The sequence below is a fragment of the Hyperolius riggenbachi genome, chromosome 9 (genome assembly GCF_040937935.1).
Source record: "Hyperolius riggenbachi isolate aHypRig1 chromosome 9, aHypRig1.pri, whole genome shotgun sequence".
Lineage (NCBI taxonomy): Eukaryota > Metazoa > Chordata > Amphibia > Anura > Hyperoliidae > Hyperolius > Hyperolius riggenbachi.
This window is the reverse complement of record NC_090654.1, coordinates 206,627,706-206,643,801: the sequence shown is the minus strand read 5'-3', so window position 1 is coordinate 206,643,801 and position 16,096 is coordinate 206,627,706. Positions and strand designations below refer to the sequence as shown.

The 16,096-nt window shown below is 43.3% G+C and overlaps 1 long non-coding RNA gene across 1 annotated transcript in view; it reads left to right on the top strand.

Annotated features, from left to right (window-relative positions):
* The first annotated feature begins 1,106 nt into the window (after positions 1–1,106).
* The window catches only part of LOC137532908 (uncharacterized), a 126,841-nt gene continuing 111,851 nt past the window's right edge, over positions 1,107–16,096 (top strand). The window contains exon 1 of the long non-coding RNA XR_011024063.1: positions 1,107–1,215. This is a non-coding gene — a long non-coding RNA (uncharacterized lncRNA). The remainder of the gene's footprint in view (positions 1,216–16,096) is intronic.

Below are 16,096 nucleotides of genomic sequence, written 5' to 3'. Positions count from 1 at the left end.
GGTATAAGTTCGAAATTAATCTGTCCAACCCAACCTCACTTTATATAAGAAAACCATAAACTAGCTAAAAAAACAAACAAACAAACAAACAAACAAACAAAAGGGAATGGAAAGTGCTCATCCAGTAGGAGAAATAAATGTGTTCTCATGATGAGTGTTGTTATATTTCTGTGTACAGTGTATGTATATTATACACACGTACAGTCGCTGTCACACACACACTACTGTCCCCCAGCCAGCAGACAGCACTGTCCTCCTACGGCTCTCTAGTCTCATCCATCATGGGCACCAGCAATGTACACACAACGAATATTCCGTGTACAAGCGGCTGCAGCACAGGACTGGCACACACCACAGGCACGGGGATGAAATAAAACGAATTATGGCAAAAGTCGGGCTGCACACCGGGCACATCTCCTGTGCCAGCTGTGCCAGCTTCCAGCCTGCACTGTGCCCGCTGCTCAGGACAGCTGCTGCCCTGCGGCACTGATGCCACATTCCCCACAGAGAATTTCACACATAGCACAGCATTCAGTGGATTGTACTGACTCCTGTACAAACCAAATGTCATCCCGGTGACTGCACTGACTGGGCACATCCCCGACCATACCTTGCCCACAGCATACAAGCTATGCACAACAAATGCCATTCTAGTGACTGCACTGACCGGGCACATTGCTGACCACTGCCCAGAAAACAGCTATGCCCATCTCTGTACAACATGCTATCCTGGTGACTGCACTGACCGGGCACATTGCTAACCACTGCCCAGAAAACAGCTATGCCCATCTCTGCACAACAAATGCCATCCTAGTCACTGCACTGACCGGGCACATTGCTGACTGACTGCCCAGAAAACAGCTATGCCCATCTCTGCACAACAAATGCCATCCTAGTCACTGCACTGACCGGGCACATTGCTGACCACTGCCCAGAAAACAGCTATGCCCATCTCTGCACAACAAATGCCATCCTAGTCACTGCACTGACCGGGCACATTGCTGACCACTGCCCAGAAAACAGCTATGCCCATCTCTGTACAACAAATGCCATCCTAGTCACTGCACTGACCGGGCCGGGCACATTGCTGACCACTGCTCAGAAAACAGCTATGCCCATCCCTGCACAACATGCTATCCTGGTGACTGCACTGACCGGACACATTGCTGACCACTGGCCAGAAAACACAAGCACTAATGGAAACAAGAAAACAAGGTGAAAGTGAGAGAGAGAGAGAGAGAGAGAGAGAGAGAGAGAGGGAGAGGGAGAGGGAGAGGGAGAGGGAGAGGGAGAGGGAGAGGGAGGGAGAGAGAGAGAGAGAGAGAGAGAGAGAGAGAGAGAGAGAGAGAGAGTGTGTGTGTGTGTGTGTGTGTGTGTGTGTGTGTGTGTGTGTGTGTGTGTGTGTGTGTTACACACCCACTGTATATATACATATATATATACACAAACATATATATTTGTGTGAAAATATACCTGTGTGCGTGTGTATGTTAAAATATACAGATATTTTCATACAATTTTATCTATAGTTGAATATTTATATATTTGCTTTGTGGTGTGGAAATGCATATTTTATATATAGCTGTGCAGTGTGGAAATATATATATATATATATATATATATATATATATATATATATATATATATATATATATATATATATATATATATATATAATATTATATTACAAACATTTTCGTTACACGTGTAACGTGGTGCTGCTGCTGTAGGTGTCATTAGTGTTGGTACACTATATTGTTATGAATGTATGGCCGGTTGGATGGTTGGATGGATGGATGGATGGATGGACGGCTGCTGGGAAGGCGGCGTGTGGGAAGAGGGCTGAGCTGGTGAAAGGCGATTGGAATATGAATAGTTTTGGTGTAGGAACAGAAGGGAGCCTGCATGCTGCTCCCCTGACAGGCATGATGGATGAGGCTGCTTGCTTCTCATTTCCCAGCCTCCATCCCGCAGCCCCGCACTACTTGTGCTGCAGCTTCACAATAAGAAAGCAAAATAAACAAACACCCTTTGGCCTCAACGCATCGATTTATAAATCATTAGGAATCAATTACTGCTCTCAATATTTCTTATTTTGCTTAAATAAAATATTCAGCTGATGGAAAGGGCTGTGACGAGCAGCTTCTTACTGGAAATCTCTGTTCAGCAATGTCTTTTATTTTCTGCTCAGCCTGGTAACCTTGAGACCATTCCAGGATATATAGGTAGCATTACATACCAGAAATCACTCCCATCTCTGCCTGTTTCTAAGTAATGCTCTGTACATTCCAGGCAGTGAGGGGAGAGCTCAGATGGCCAGACACCAATACTTCTCTATACTTCTATAGGAGTGCCAGTGAGTGGAGGGGTTAACACCCCCCCCCCCCCCCCCTTCCTTCTCCTGTGCAGCTTGTGCAGTCGTTTCTATGGTCACCCTGGATGTGTGGGAGGGTCAGTGTTGGGTGCCCGAGAGAAAACCGCTCAGCCAAGATCATTTATCAACGTCACCCACATAATGATCCTCTCTGCAGCTTTCTATTGATGGGGATAATTACATTAGCCAAGACTGACTGATCAATGAAAAAAACACACTCAACAAAACTTCCTCACTGGGCTATGAAGCCGGGGCCCCCCTCTGCTGCTCCCCAAATGTGCTGCGACTCACAGAAAGAGCTCTCTGCTCTACAAGACAATTGAGGAAAGGAGGGGGGGGGTGTCAGATCTTACAGTGACAACTGGGGTAGTATGTAGCCTGACCCCGGGAATAGCCAGACACTCACTAGACAAGTGAATATATATATATATATATATATATATATATATATATATATATATATATATATATATATATATATATATATATATATATAAATATATATATATATATATATATATATATATATATATATATATAAATATATATAAATATATATATATATATATATATAATATATATATATATATATATATATATAAATATATATATATATATATATAAATAAATATATATATATAAATATATATATATATATATATATATATATATATATATATATATATATATATATATATATATATATATATATAAATATATATATATATATATATATATATATATATATATATATATATATATATATATATATATATATATATATATAAATATATATATATATATATATATATATATATATATATATATAGTAGGTAAACGCTATTCATTTATTCAGTAGCAGAATATTCAGAATGTATTTACATATATATGGTAAAACAGACACTTTCTCTTCCTAATACATATTTATTTATTTAGCAATATTTCGCTTTGTTTGTTTTTAAACACATACATATACATAGTATTAAAAAGAGTGTGGCATATATATGTATATATATATATATATATATATATATATATATATATACACCAAGTACAATATATAATTATAATGTATTTACATATATTGTGGAACAGCATATATATATATAGATAGATAGATAGATAGATAGATAGATAGATAGATAGATAGATAGATAGATAGATAGATAGATAGATAGATAGATAGATATAGATATATATATATATACATATATATATATATATATATATATACATATATATATATATACACACACACACACGCACACATACATACATACATATACACACACCGCGATATGTATCATAGTACGCTTATTCCCGATACTGGAGCTCACGCTATAAGTAGAGAGAGCGCTTTGCTGTCTACGCTAAATTTCTCTGTTGCTATCTGGGGTGAGTTTCTGCAATTTATAGGAACAGTCTACAGTTTTTTTTTTTTTTTTATTTTTTTTTCCTGAAATCAGCAGAAGAAAATCCTGTATGAACTCTGAAAACACTGCTGCAATATCTACAGAATAATCCACCCAGTTGTAGGAGATAGGTGATGAGTACCCTGAGTATCTCATTCCCATCACATGCTACAATGTGGAGTATGAACTATGGAAAGGATACACAATAATGTACAGGTCATTCATGTAACACGCACAGAAACAGTTTAATTCACACGGTATCCTCTGATGTGCAATACCAGAGGAAAGATCAAATAATTCTCTGCAAAAAGGGCCAATTCTCCCCACAATCATATATTTGTGTATTTCCCCCTCACTGATATGGGACAACTTCTACCTCACATCTAACTGTACACAGCAGAAGGCAACATTGTATTTACTACAAACCTAATGTCACCACCGGATCGCAACTTGTACCGCCTCCCTACAAGACCCGCTCTTTGCCTGTGTTCACGGACAGGACTCTATACAAACGTATACATTAGGATATATATATTTTTTATTTTCATTTTTTTCTCATTCTTTTATTATTCATGTTGCGTTTTACCACATACAAAAGTTACTGTATAATTAATCACTTTCTGTCTTAGTTTTCAAAAGAGAAAGTGACTTCTACAACGGAAAAGGCAATGAATATAAACCGTTTCCACAGTTGTGATGAGGAGCCCTTATGTGGATCTGTATTATGACAGGAAGAGGTATGTTACATTTAGGCTAGCTGTAGCCTGACAGGTGGGGTGTAGAGAGGTGTGTAGCATACAGGCTAGCCTAGCTGCAGTCTGATAGGTGGACTGTACAGAGATGTGTAACATGCAGGCAGCTGTAGACTGATAGGTGGACTGTACAGAGGTATGTTACATTCAGGCTAGTTGTAGACTGACATGTGGACTGTACAGAGGTATGTAGCATACAGGCTAGCTGCAGACTGATAGGTGGACTGTACAGAGGTATGTAGCATACAGGCTAGCTGCAGACTGACATGTGGACTGTACAGAGGTGTGTAGCATACAGGCTAGCTGCAGACTGATAGGTGGACTGTACAGAGGTGTGTAGCATACAGGCTAGCTGCAGACTGATAGGTGGATTGTACAGAGGTGTGTAGCATACAGGCTAGCTGCAGACTGATAGGTGGATTGTAGAGGTGTGCAGCATACAGGCTAGCTGCAGACTGATAGGTGGACTGTACAAAGGTGTGTAGTATACAGGCTAGCTGCAGACTGACAGGTGGACTGCCCAGAGGTGTTTAGCATACAGGCTAGCTGTATACTGGTAGGTGGACTGTACAAAGGTGTGTAGTATATAGTCTAGCTGTATACTGAAAGGTAGACAGTGCAGAGGTGTGTTGCATACAAGCTAGCTGCAGACTGATAGGTGGAATGTACAGAGGTGTGTAACATACAGGCTAGCTGCAGACTGACCGGTGGACTGTACAGAGGTGTGTAACATACAGGCTAGCTCCAGACTGACAGGTGGACTGTACAGAGGTGTGTAATATACAGGCTAGCTCCAGACTGACAGGTGGACTGTACAGAGGTGTGTAATATACAGGCTAGCTGCAGACTGACAGGTGGACTGAACATACTGGCTAGCTGCAGACTGGCATGTGGACTGTACAGAGGTGTGTAACATACAGGCTAGCTGCAGACTGACAGGTGGAAGGTACAGAGGTGTGTAATATACAGGCTAGCTGCAGACTGGCATGTGGACTGTACAGAGGTGTGTAATATACAGGCTAGCTGCAGACTGGCAGGTGGACTGTACAGAGGTGTGTAATATACAGGCTAGCTGCAGACTGGCAGGTGGACTGTACAGAGGTGTGTAACATACAGGCTAGCTGCAGACTGGCAGGTGGACTGTACAGAGGTGTGTAACATACAGGCTAGCTGCAGACTGGCAGGTGGACTGTACAGAGGTGTGTAATATACAGGCTAGCTGCAGACTGGCAGGTGGACTGTACAGAGGTGTGTAATATACAGGCTAGCTGCAGACTGGCAGGTGGACTGTACAGAGGTGTGTGACATACAGGCTAGCTGCAGACTGGCAGGTGGGCTGTACAGAGGTGTGTAATATACTGGCTAGCTGCAGACTGGCGGGTGGACTGTACAGAGGTATGTAGCATACAGGCTAGCTGCAGACTGGCAGGTGGACTGTACAGAGTTGTGTAGCATACAGGCTAGCTGCAGACTGGCAGGTGGACTGTACAGAGATGTGTAACATACAGGCTAGCTGCAGACTGACAGGTGGACTGTACATACTGGCTAGCTGTAGATTGATAAGTGGATTGTAGAGAGATGTGTAGCATACTGACTAGCTGCAGACTACAGATATACAGACAGACAGATTGCTAGTGGCCAGCCTTTGCATTCCCTTGCTGATATAGGCAGTAAGTTTGGGACATTGCACTGTATGAGGCCCTCATCCCTCATCCCCCCCCCCCCCCCCCCCCCCCCCCCCCCCCTCTTTGTAGAAGTGTCTCCTCCTCGGTCTCTCATGTAGATGCAGAGAAGCTCCTCTGCTAATAGAGCCCTAATGATGTATCATAGGAAGAGGGGACAGCAGGGGTTAACCCCCATTCTCCACAGCAGCGCATGAGAAGAGTTCTCTGATTAATAACTAGCCAGGCTGATGTTGAGGGCTTTTCTGCCCGATTGCCTTTGTGAATTAGAGACGATTCCTTCACACTCCAGTAATGTTCTCCTGCTTTTAGAATGACTGACAGATCCCGGCCCAGGCTGGGCTAATAAGGGGGCGCCTCTCCCAATTAGCTGGGGAGGCCTGATATGCAGCAGATAGGTGAGAGCATGGAGGGAGCACAGTGCAGCCCTCGCCTCCCAATCTCCGCATCTCCTATTTGCAATCAGCTCCCAGCTTTAATTAGCAAGTCCCGAGCCTGATCTGATAATTTCTTATTAGCTTCCTCTATTCACTAATGTGGAGGGTGAGAGCCGGGAGCGGGGGCTGCCAGCATCTGGCCCACTTTCTAGGGCACAGCCAAGCCCAGGGACAGCCTGCTGCAGCCATTAACCCCTTCGTTGCCTTGCACTGACACCCCCACACCTCTAGATGCTACCTGTGCTCCCCAGGGCCTGCTGAGACTTCTTGTACCAACTTGATTCTCCCAAATAGTTGAAGTTAATCCGACACAGGTATTTGGGGGGGGGGGGGGGGGTACCTTCCTGCTGAGTAATCTGCAGTCCCATGGTCCTTCTGCAGAGAAGAGCAAATCAGCTGTTTAGATCTGGACACCATTCTGCACTTGGGATTCAACATGGCCAGCCTCCCCCAGAGGGAAGTTATTTCTACTCTACTGCATTTTTCTGAATGCCTCAGCACCCTATACGATCAGATGCTGAGTTTTACAGGCAACAGGCTCTCTTAAAGGACACCTGAAGTGAGAGGGATATGGCGGCTGTCATATTTATTTCCTTTTAAACAATACCAGTTGCCTGGCAGTCCTGCTGATATATGTGGCTGCAGTAGTGTCTAAATAACACCAGAAACAAGCATTCAGCTAACCTTGTCAGGTCTGACAATAATATCAGAAACACCTGATCTACTGCATGCTTGTTCAGAGTCTATAGCTAAAAGTATTAAAGGCAGAGAATCAGCAGGACAGCCAGGTAATGTGCATTGTTTAAAAGGAAATAAATATGGCAGCCTCCACATACCTCTCCCCAGGGCTGGATTTGTTCTTTTTACCACCCAAGGCCACTGTCACCAGTCGCCCCCCTTCAGTATAGGTAGCGAGATGACCCCTCCCCTTCCCTCCAGAATAGGTAGCCACCTGACCTCTCCCCCTTCCCACTAGTATAGGTAGCCTGATGAACCCCCCCCCCACCCTCCAGCATAGGTAGCCAAGTGACCCCTCCTCCCTTTCCCTCTAGTATAGGTAGCCTGAGGACCCCTCCAGTATAGGTAGCCAGATGACTCCCTTAAAGAGACACTGAAGCGAGAATAAATCTCGCTTCAGTGCTTATATTCAGCAGGGGCACGTGTGCCCCTGCTAAACCGCCGCTATCCCGCGGCTGAATGGGGGTCCCTTCACCCCCAAACCCCCCCCTGCAAAATCAACGACCAACTTGGTCGTAGATTTTGCTGCTCTTCAGGCAGGGCTAACGGCTGCAGCCCTGCCTGTCAGCGCCGTCAATCAGCGGCGCATCGCCGCCTCTCCCCCGCCCCTCTCAGCGAAGGAAGACTGAGAGGGGCGGGGGAGAGGCGGAGATACGCGCTGACAGACGCGCGTGAGGCAGGGCTGTGGCCATTAGCCCTGCCTGAATGCGGAAGCGCTGCCCGCACAGCACGAGGGGGATTGGGGAGGTAAGGGACCCCCGATTAGCCGCGGCGTTTTAGCAGGGGCACACGTGCCCCTGCTGAATATAAGCACTGAAGCGAGATTTATTCTCGCTTCAGTGTCTCTTTAATCCCTCCCTTTCCCACTCCCCACCCCTTTCAGTATAGGTAGCCAGCTCGACACTGCAGCAGCCATCTGTGTCACTCACTCCCCCGCTCATCTCTAGTGCAGAAGCTTAGTCTTCCCCTTCCTCTCCAATGCTACCCAAGTCCGTAGCCGTCCGCCACAACGCCAACGTGCACAGAGAGGAAGGTGGCCGCAGTCAGGTGCTTGTCTAATCTTCCTGCATTGCAGACAGCATTTGCAAGCTTGTAAATGCTGCACCAATTTACCCCTTGCTCCTATGGTGCTCTAGGCCATGGCCTAGGTGGCCTTGGCCTAAATCCGGCCCTGCCTCTCCCTTCAGTTGTCCTTTAAAAATACCCTCCACAATATATAAGTATAATCATATAGCTTTCGTATCATTTGGCATAGTAGGGGAAGACATTCTCCAGCACACAAGCACCTTCCTTTCCAGCAGACCCACTATAGATGCTCCTTACAGTCCTAGTCTAGAATGACTGCCTAATAGAGTCCCATAAATGTCAGCCATTTAATTGTCTTTCTTTTTAGTATATCTACTGGATCTTTCACTGTGAAGAAGCCTTATTATTTTTAATGTCAGGATTATTGCTCATCATTGTTTAGATAGTAGAAATAATACATGTTAATATTAAGGCAGCCATATATTCTTTGATTTTCCATCAAGCAATTGACCTTATTGGGCAATGAACTACAGTGTGGTTGATTGAAAGTTGATGGACTAGTAGCCCACACACAACAAGCGAGAGCCTATGTAATTCTCCTTCAGGAATCCAGCTAAAGGATATTGTGCCTAAATGCTCGAAAACAAATATCAATTCTGCAACCATGGAAATCATGAACAGTAGCAGATTCTTTTATAATCGAATGATATCTTTCATTCTGTCTGATGGAGTAAACTGGTCCATTCGACCAGATCGGCCAATTTCCATTGATCAAGAAAAATGGAACATAATTGATTCTAAAATGATGGAATCGATTGTTCGATCATACAGAAAAATTGTGTAATGTATTGCCACCTATACTGCAATGATGAGAGTCAGAGGCTGCAGAGACCAGCAGAGGCATCGGGGTGCTTGAAGGGTATATGAGGACATGAATATGAGAAAGTGGAGCATGGAGGAGATAGGCTGCATAGAGTGCTGTATTCTCTGGATAGTACTCACTACTATGTGATATTTATAGAGCAATCACCCTCATTACCAAACACCTTCTGGCCAATACACAGAGAGGACCCCAGATGACATCAAATTATCCCATGTACTTGTCCTTGAAGCAAGGAAATTGCGTCTGATTGTGGATTATAAGTGGATAATGAGAGGGAGAGTTTTGTCATTGTGTCGCTGTACCTGCACAGTCACAGCCACACTGCAGCTCATAGATCATGTCCAATGCACAGCAGGGGGCTCCCAACAAGGCAAGGCAGCCCCCCCCCCCCCCCCATCACTCCTGGAGGGGAGATCTCCTCTAATCACACCCGCGACAGCAGCACACGGGACTTCACTCTCCCTCTCTCCCCACTTTTATTTATGAACAATGCTGAAAAGTGATTATGGATGGAGGATTACGTATTACTTCTTTGCAATTCAGCTGAAAGCAACAGGGCTCTCCAATATTAGAGCGATTTGCTGGAGGCAAGAAATAGATCTACTGTATTTATGGCTTTGCCATGCCTGTGTTCCCTTTTAGCATGCACGGGTATATATTATTGCTTCATATTATTATGGAGTTATTTCATATTGATGATATGTTATTATTCTGCAGGGTAACATTGTAAACTGTATGGAATACTCGCACAAGAACACAAAGTGCCCTGTTGAGTCATCTTTTAAAAACCAGACGCAACCTCCGAGCGCCCCCTGCTGGCCAGATGGAGGAGCTGTAGCCAGAGGCTGCAGACTTCTCTTGTTTTCACCAGAGGGAGTTTTTACAACTTCCTCGCAGAGCTCAGCTTCTAAAGCAAACAAATAGAAGGAAAATAAAAATAAAGCATCCACTCCCTTCCCCAGGAGACTGCAAGATAAACAGTTTGCAAAAATAAAGACGCTTATGACTGGCTGAGTGTAGATGAATTCCATGAATTGGGAACGCAGGGGGGCTTCTGCTTTAGCTCACCCCAATCTGGAGACCCCCAGCTGGTCCCCTTACTAGCAAGCTTGTATCTTGACGAGGATGCTGCTATTAACGCTATAACATCCCATTCCCTGAGCATACCAAATTCACCGAGGCCTTCTCCATGCATAGTGTGATCTGCACTTACCAACCCTTCCTCCTTTTTCCATACACACAGTCCCCTTACTATTCACACAGTCCCTACCTTATTACAGTTCCTGCTCTTTACACACAGTCCTACCGTATACCTACAGTCCCTCCTACGCACGCACGCACACAAACACACACACACCTACCTACCTACCTAATACCCACAGTTCCTCTTCTATACACACATAGTCCTACCTAGTCCTTCCTCTATATTCACATAGAGTCCTATCTTATACACGCAGTCCTTCCTATGTATACAGGATCTTCTAAAAGAATGGTGATAAAGTTCATTATTTTCTGTAATGTACTGATAAACATTAGACTTTCATATATTTTAGTTTCATTACACACAACTGAAGTAGTTCAAGCCTTTTATTGTTTTAATATTGATGATTTTGGCATACAGCTCATGAAAACCCAAATTTCCTCTCTCAAAAAATTAGCATATTTCACCCAACCAATAAGAGAAAAGTGTATTTAAAACAAAAAAAGTCAACCTTCAAATAATTATGCTCAGTTATGCACTCAATACTTGGTCGGGAATCCTTTTACAGAAATGACTGCTTCAATGCGGCGTGGCATGGAGGCAATCAGCCTGTGGCAATGCTCAGGTGTTATGGAGGCCCAGGATGCTTCGATAGCGGCCTTAAGCTCAATTTTTTGAGATAGGAAATTTGGGTTTTCATGAGCTGTATGCCAAAATCATCAATATTAAAACAATAAAAGGCTTGAACTACTTCAGTTGTGTGTAATAAATCTAAAATATATGAAAGTCTAATGTTTATCAGTACATTACAGAAAATAATGAACTTTATCACAATATGCTAATTTTTTGAGAAGATCCTGTATATATGAATATACACACACACACAAACAGCCCCATCTTATACACACGCTCCTTCCTCTACACACATATACACACACGCTCCTTCTTCCATACACACACACACGCACGCACGCACGCACACACACACAGTGTCTTTTCTTATACAGTACACCCAGTCCTTTCTATCCACACACACACAGTCCTACCTTAGGCCTGGAACCCACTACAAATCGCTATCGCTAATGTTTTGTATGAGCGTTTTGTAAGCAATTTCATGAGCGTTTTCTGGCGATTTGGGTAGCGATTTTTTAAAAAGTGCAAGCGTTTTGCCAGAGGTTGTGTGGCGATTAGCAATTATCGTTTTTAATTCTAATTGATCCTTTCAATTAATTTTTATCTTTTTACAGTGTGCAGTATTTTAAAAACGCTAGCAAAATTGCTCTGTGCAGGTTTTGATGAGCGATTATGCCAGTGTTTATATACTTTACATTGCAGAAACACTAACGCTAAAAATGCTGCATGTCCTGCGTTTGCGATTTTAGGAATCACAATCGCTCCAGTGGAATTTGGCCCATCCATTAACATTAGTTGATCGTTTAGGGAAATCGCTAGCGTTTTGAATCGCTTCCTAAACGCTCACAAAATCGCTCTAGTGCATTCCAGCCCTAATACATACAGTCCCTTCTCCATACACCCATTCCTATCTTATACACACAGGTCCCTCCTGTACACAAACACAGTCCTACCTTATACACACATTCCCTTCTCCATACACACAAACCTAATTTATACGGAATGTGTGAATGGAGAAGGAACCGTTTCCCACACTCAGACCCTTCTCTATACACACATATTTTTTTTTCATACAGATAGTCTTCTCTGTCTTGTCCCATCCTTAATGCTAGGTACACACAATTCAATTTTATGACAGATTTACTGTCAGATCGATTATTTCCAGCACGTCTGATCTGATTTCCGATCAATATTTCATAGAAGTGATCAGAAATCAATGAGAAAATTGATCGGAAATCAGATCGGACCTGTCGGAAATAATCGATCTGACAGTAGGTCTGTCAGAAAATTGCATCATGTGTACCTAGTATTAGCCACTGCATCACTTCTACGCCCACAGAGTTGTTTATGCCTGCGCAATGTCCCTTTTCCATTCACTCAGCCATTTCACCACACACCCAGTGCTTTCTAAGGCAGGGGACACACTGGACTGTTTTCGTGCACTTATGTTAATCAATGGGCTAGTTCACAGGGCTAGTGACATCCTGCAGCATAATTCTGCACATTTTGTCTGTTTTCTCTATGAATTACATTAGCCGCTGAGAAAAAAAACGCACACGTTTTTCTGCATACAAACACACATAGTGTGCAGAAAACGCAGGCAGAAAAACACGTGCAGAAAACTGGAAGACAAGTGTGTCCCCTGACTACAAACAGTCCTTCATCCATTAACACAGTGCCTTCTCCATAAGCTGTCAGCACACTTTCCTGTGCAAAAAAAAAAAGTTTTCTGCCATGTGCATTTCTGCGTTTTTTCTCTGCATCTGCTTTTTTCATGCATTTGCATTTTTTTTAATAATCTGCTTTTTTAACCACTGAAAAAAAAATACAGTATCATATTTTTTTCACTGAAATGTTTTTTGCGGCCCCATAGGAAAGCAATGTACGCGATTCGCATAGATTATGTGGAAAGAGCCAACATGCTGTGCAATTTTTAAAATAGTACATTGCACATTGCAGAGAGATGCAATTTATACTGAGGGGGAAACACAGCGTTATGCAAACCATTTGTATCTTCTATAAAAACCTATGGGTCTGTTTCCACTACACACAGATTGGATGCAGACACACTGACTCCAATGAATGTCTATGGGAAAATCTGCATCAGAAAAATTGCGTTTAGTGGAAACAGGCCCATAGACATTCATTGGAGTCCGTTTTTCTGCATCCAATCTGCGTATAGTGGAAACAGGCCCTAAAACAAAAAGGGAAACAAAAAGTAATTGAAAACGCAGGAAATGTTTACTGGTGCGATCCATTTGGGATCTGATTTTGCCTAATTGCAAATGTCCTGCTTGCTGAATTTCCTCTGAGTGTCTCCTTGTGTCCCTCTCCACCAGTTATGCTACGTACACACATGCGACAACGATCGTTCGTTGTCAACGACGAACGAACTTTTAATTGACAAAAGAACGACCTACGTAAAGTTAGTTTTAAAAGGTGTGTAACGATCACATTGTTAGAACGAACGTTACATCTCGTAAAAGCACCTATTGCGCCTGCGCATAAAAATGAAAAGTTCCATGGAGAAATAGTGAAATGCGCATGTCAAGCATAGTACGAACGACCGTTTCCAACGTTGTACTACTTTTGCAAACGATCGTCGTTGGGAAAAATCCGCCAAGCTAGATCATTCGTTTTTAACGATCTAGCTCGTCCGTCGTTAGACTTAATGGTCGTTGGCTGCTTTTTTTAAACGATCTTCGTTTGAAACGATTGGGGAACGATCGTTTCAAACGACTATAGTCGCATGTGTGTACGCACCTTAAGGCTCTGCTGTTCCCACTACAGGGGTTAAGAGACTTTATTTGTCCGTTTTAGGGCACCGCAAAACTGACAGTGAACTGATCGTATTTTATAAATAGGATCGGTTCACATTTGTCAGTCTGCAACAGATCTGTTGCGGTAAGTGGGCTGTTCTTCTGTGCTGTTCTGTGCTGTACCTGATTGTCCCAGACATAGAGTTCCAACCAGATCACAACAGACCATTGGAGCGAGCACTACACTGTCCGCTCCCGTTGGCCGCTCACGGTTTGTCTGCAAATGCAACCCAGCCTCAAAATCGCAAAACGCTGTAGTAGCAAAATTGCACTGTAAATTCGCATTGCATTTTAGATTTTTAGTGTAGGGGCCAGTTTCCACTGAGCACGGCTATAGATATTTGGATGCATGAAACAAAAAACTGCTGCATGCCATCCAGAATGGCACTGGCATTTGAGACAGCATGCTATTGCTGGAATAGGCAGCATTTCCCAGTGCACCTCGGATGTGTGAAAACGCTGCTCAAGTGGAAACAGGCCATTGGCTCTTTTCCACTATGAAATGGGATTGCAATCGCACAGAGATATACTCAATTTTTAGGACCTCAATCGTGTCCAAAATGCAGCAGGATGCCGATTACGCTCAGGACAAAATCACAACGCCATCAGATCGCACTAATGGAAATAGCGGCTGCCATTTCCTTATGTTTCCACTGGCGTTGTGGATGCGAGGCGATCGCCACATCGTCTAACATCCCCCCAGATACTTGTCCGACCAACCGGAAGCAAGGTCATGTTACTTCCTCTTTGCTGCAATAGAGACTCGGATGCGTGCTGCGGAAATCTGCAGTGTGCTATCCATAATTTCTCCTGCTACACATTGCGCCACTTTGCATCGGGAAATTTGCGTCAATAGAAACTGTTCTATTGACTAACGGTGCTGCATTTTAAATGCAATGCGATGATCGCACCACACCGTGTGTAATGGAAATGGGCCCTTAGCTGTACTCTGCATTTTGCAATCCGTTACGGCTTGTTCACACTAAAGGTGCGTACACACATGCGGCTATAGTCGTTTGAAACGATCGTTCCCCAATCGTTTCAAACGACGATCGTTTAAAAAAAAGCAGCCAACGACCATTAAGTCTAACGACGGACGAGCTAGATCGTTAAAAACGAACGATCTAGCTTGGCGGATTTTTTCCAACGACGATCGTTTGCAAAAGTAGTACATCGTTGGAAACGGTCGTTCGTACTAGGCTTGACATGCGCATTTCACTATTTCTCCATGGAACTTTTCATTTTTATGCGCAGGCGCAATAGTTGCTTTTACGTGATGTAACGTTCGTTCTAATGATCAGATCGTTACACACCTTTTAAAACTAACTTTACGTAGGTCGTTCTTTCATCAATTAAAAGTTTGTTCGTCGTTGACAACGAACGATCGTTGTCGCATGTGTGTACGTAGCATTAGGCTCCCTGCACACTGCAAATCCGCTTTGCAATTCCGATTTGCAATTCCGATTTTCCCTGAATACAATCAACAGAAAATCGGAAGAAAAAATGCAGCATGCACTTACAATTAAAAATCAGAAATCGGATGTAAAAAACGATTAAAAATCAGAATCGCATGCAGTGTGCAGGGAGCCTTAGAGTGATTTCGCTTTTTTTTTTTTTTTTTAAGCGCTGTTAAAATTGCCATAAAAGCGCTTCTGAAATGTTGCTCTATGTGAGCGTTCTCCCATGAGTGATGTGTTCTCACATGAGTGATGAGCTTTCTATGCAATCGCAAACGCAAGGCTTGAAAAAGCACTTTGAAAAGCAATTTCTGAGCGTATTTATTCATTTCCGGAGCAAAGAAAAAAACATTGCTACACAAAAGCGCTTAGAAAAGCACTTTTCAAAGCGCAAATTGCTCTGAAAGTGACTTTTTCAAGTGCAAATTGCTCCACCGTGCTTAGAAAGGGCAGCATGGTGGCGTAGTGGTTAGTGCTCTCGCCTTGCAACGCTGGGTCCCCGGTTCAAATCACAGCCAGGTCAACATCTGCAAGGCTTTTGTATGGTTTCCCTGTGTCTGTGTGGGTTTCCTCCAGGCACTCCTGTTTCCTCCCACATCCCAAAAACATACAGATAAGTTAATTGGCTTCCCCCTATAATTGGCTCTAGATTATGATGCATAGATAGACATAAGTCTATAGC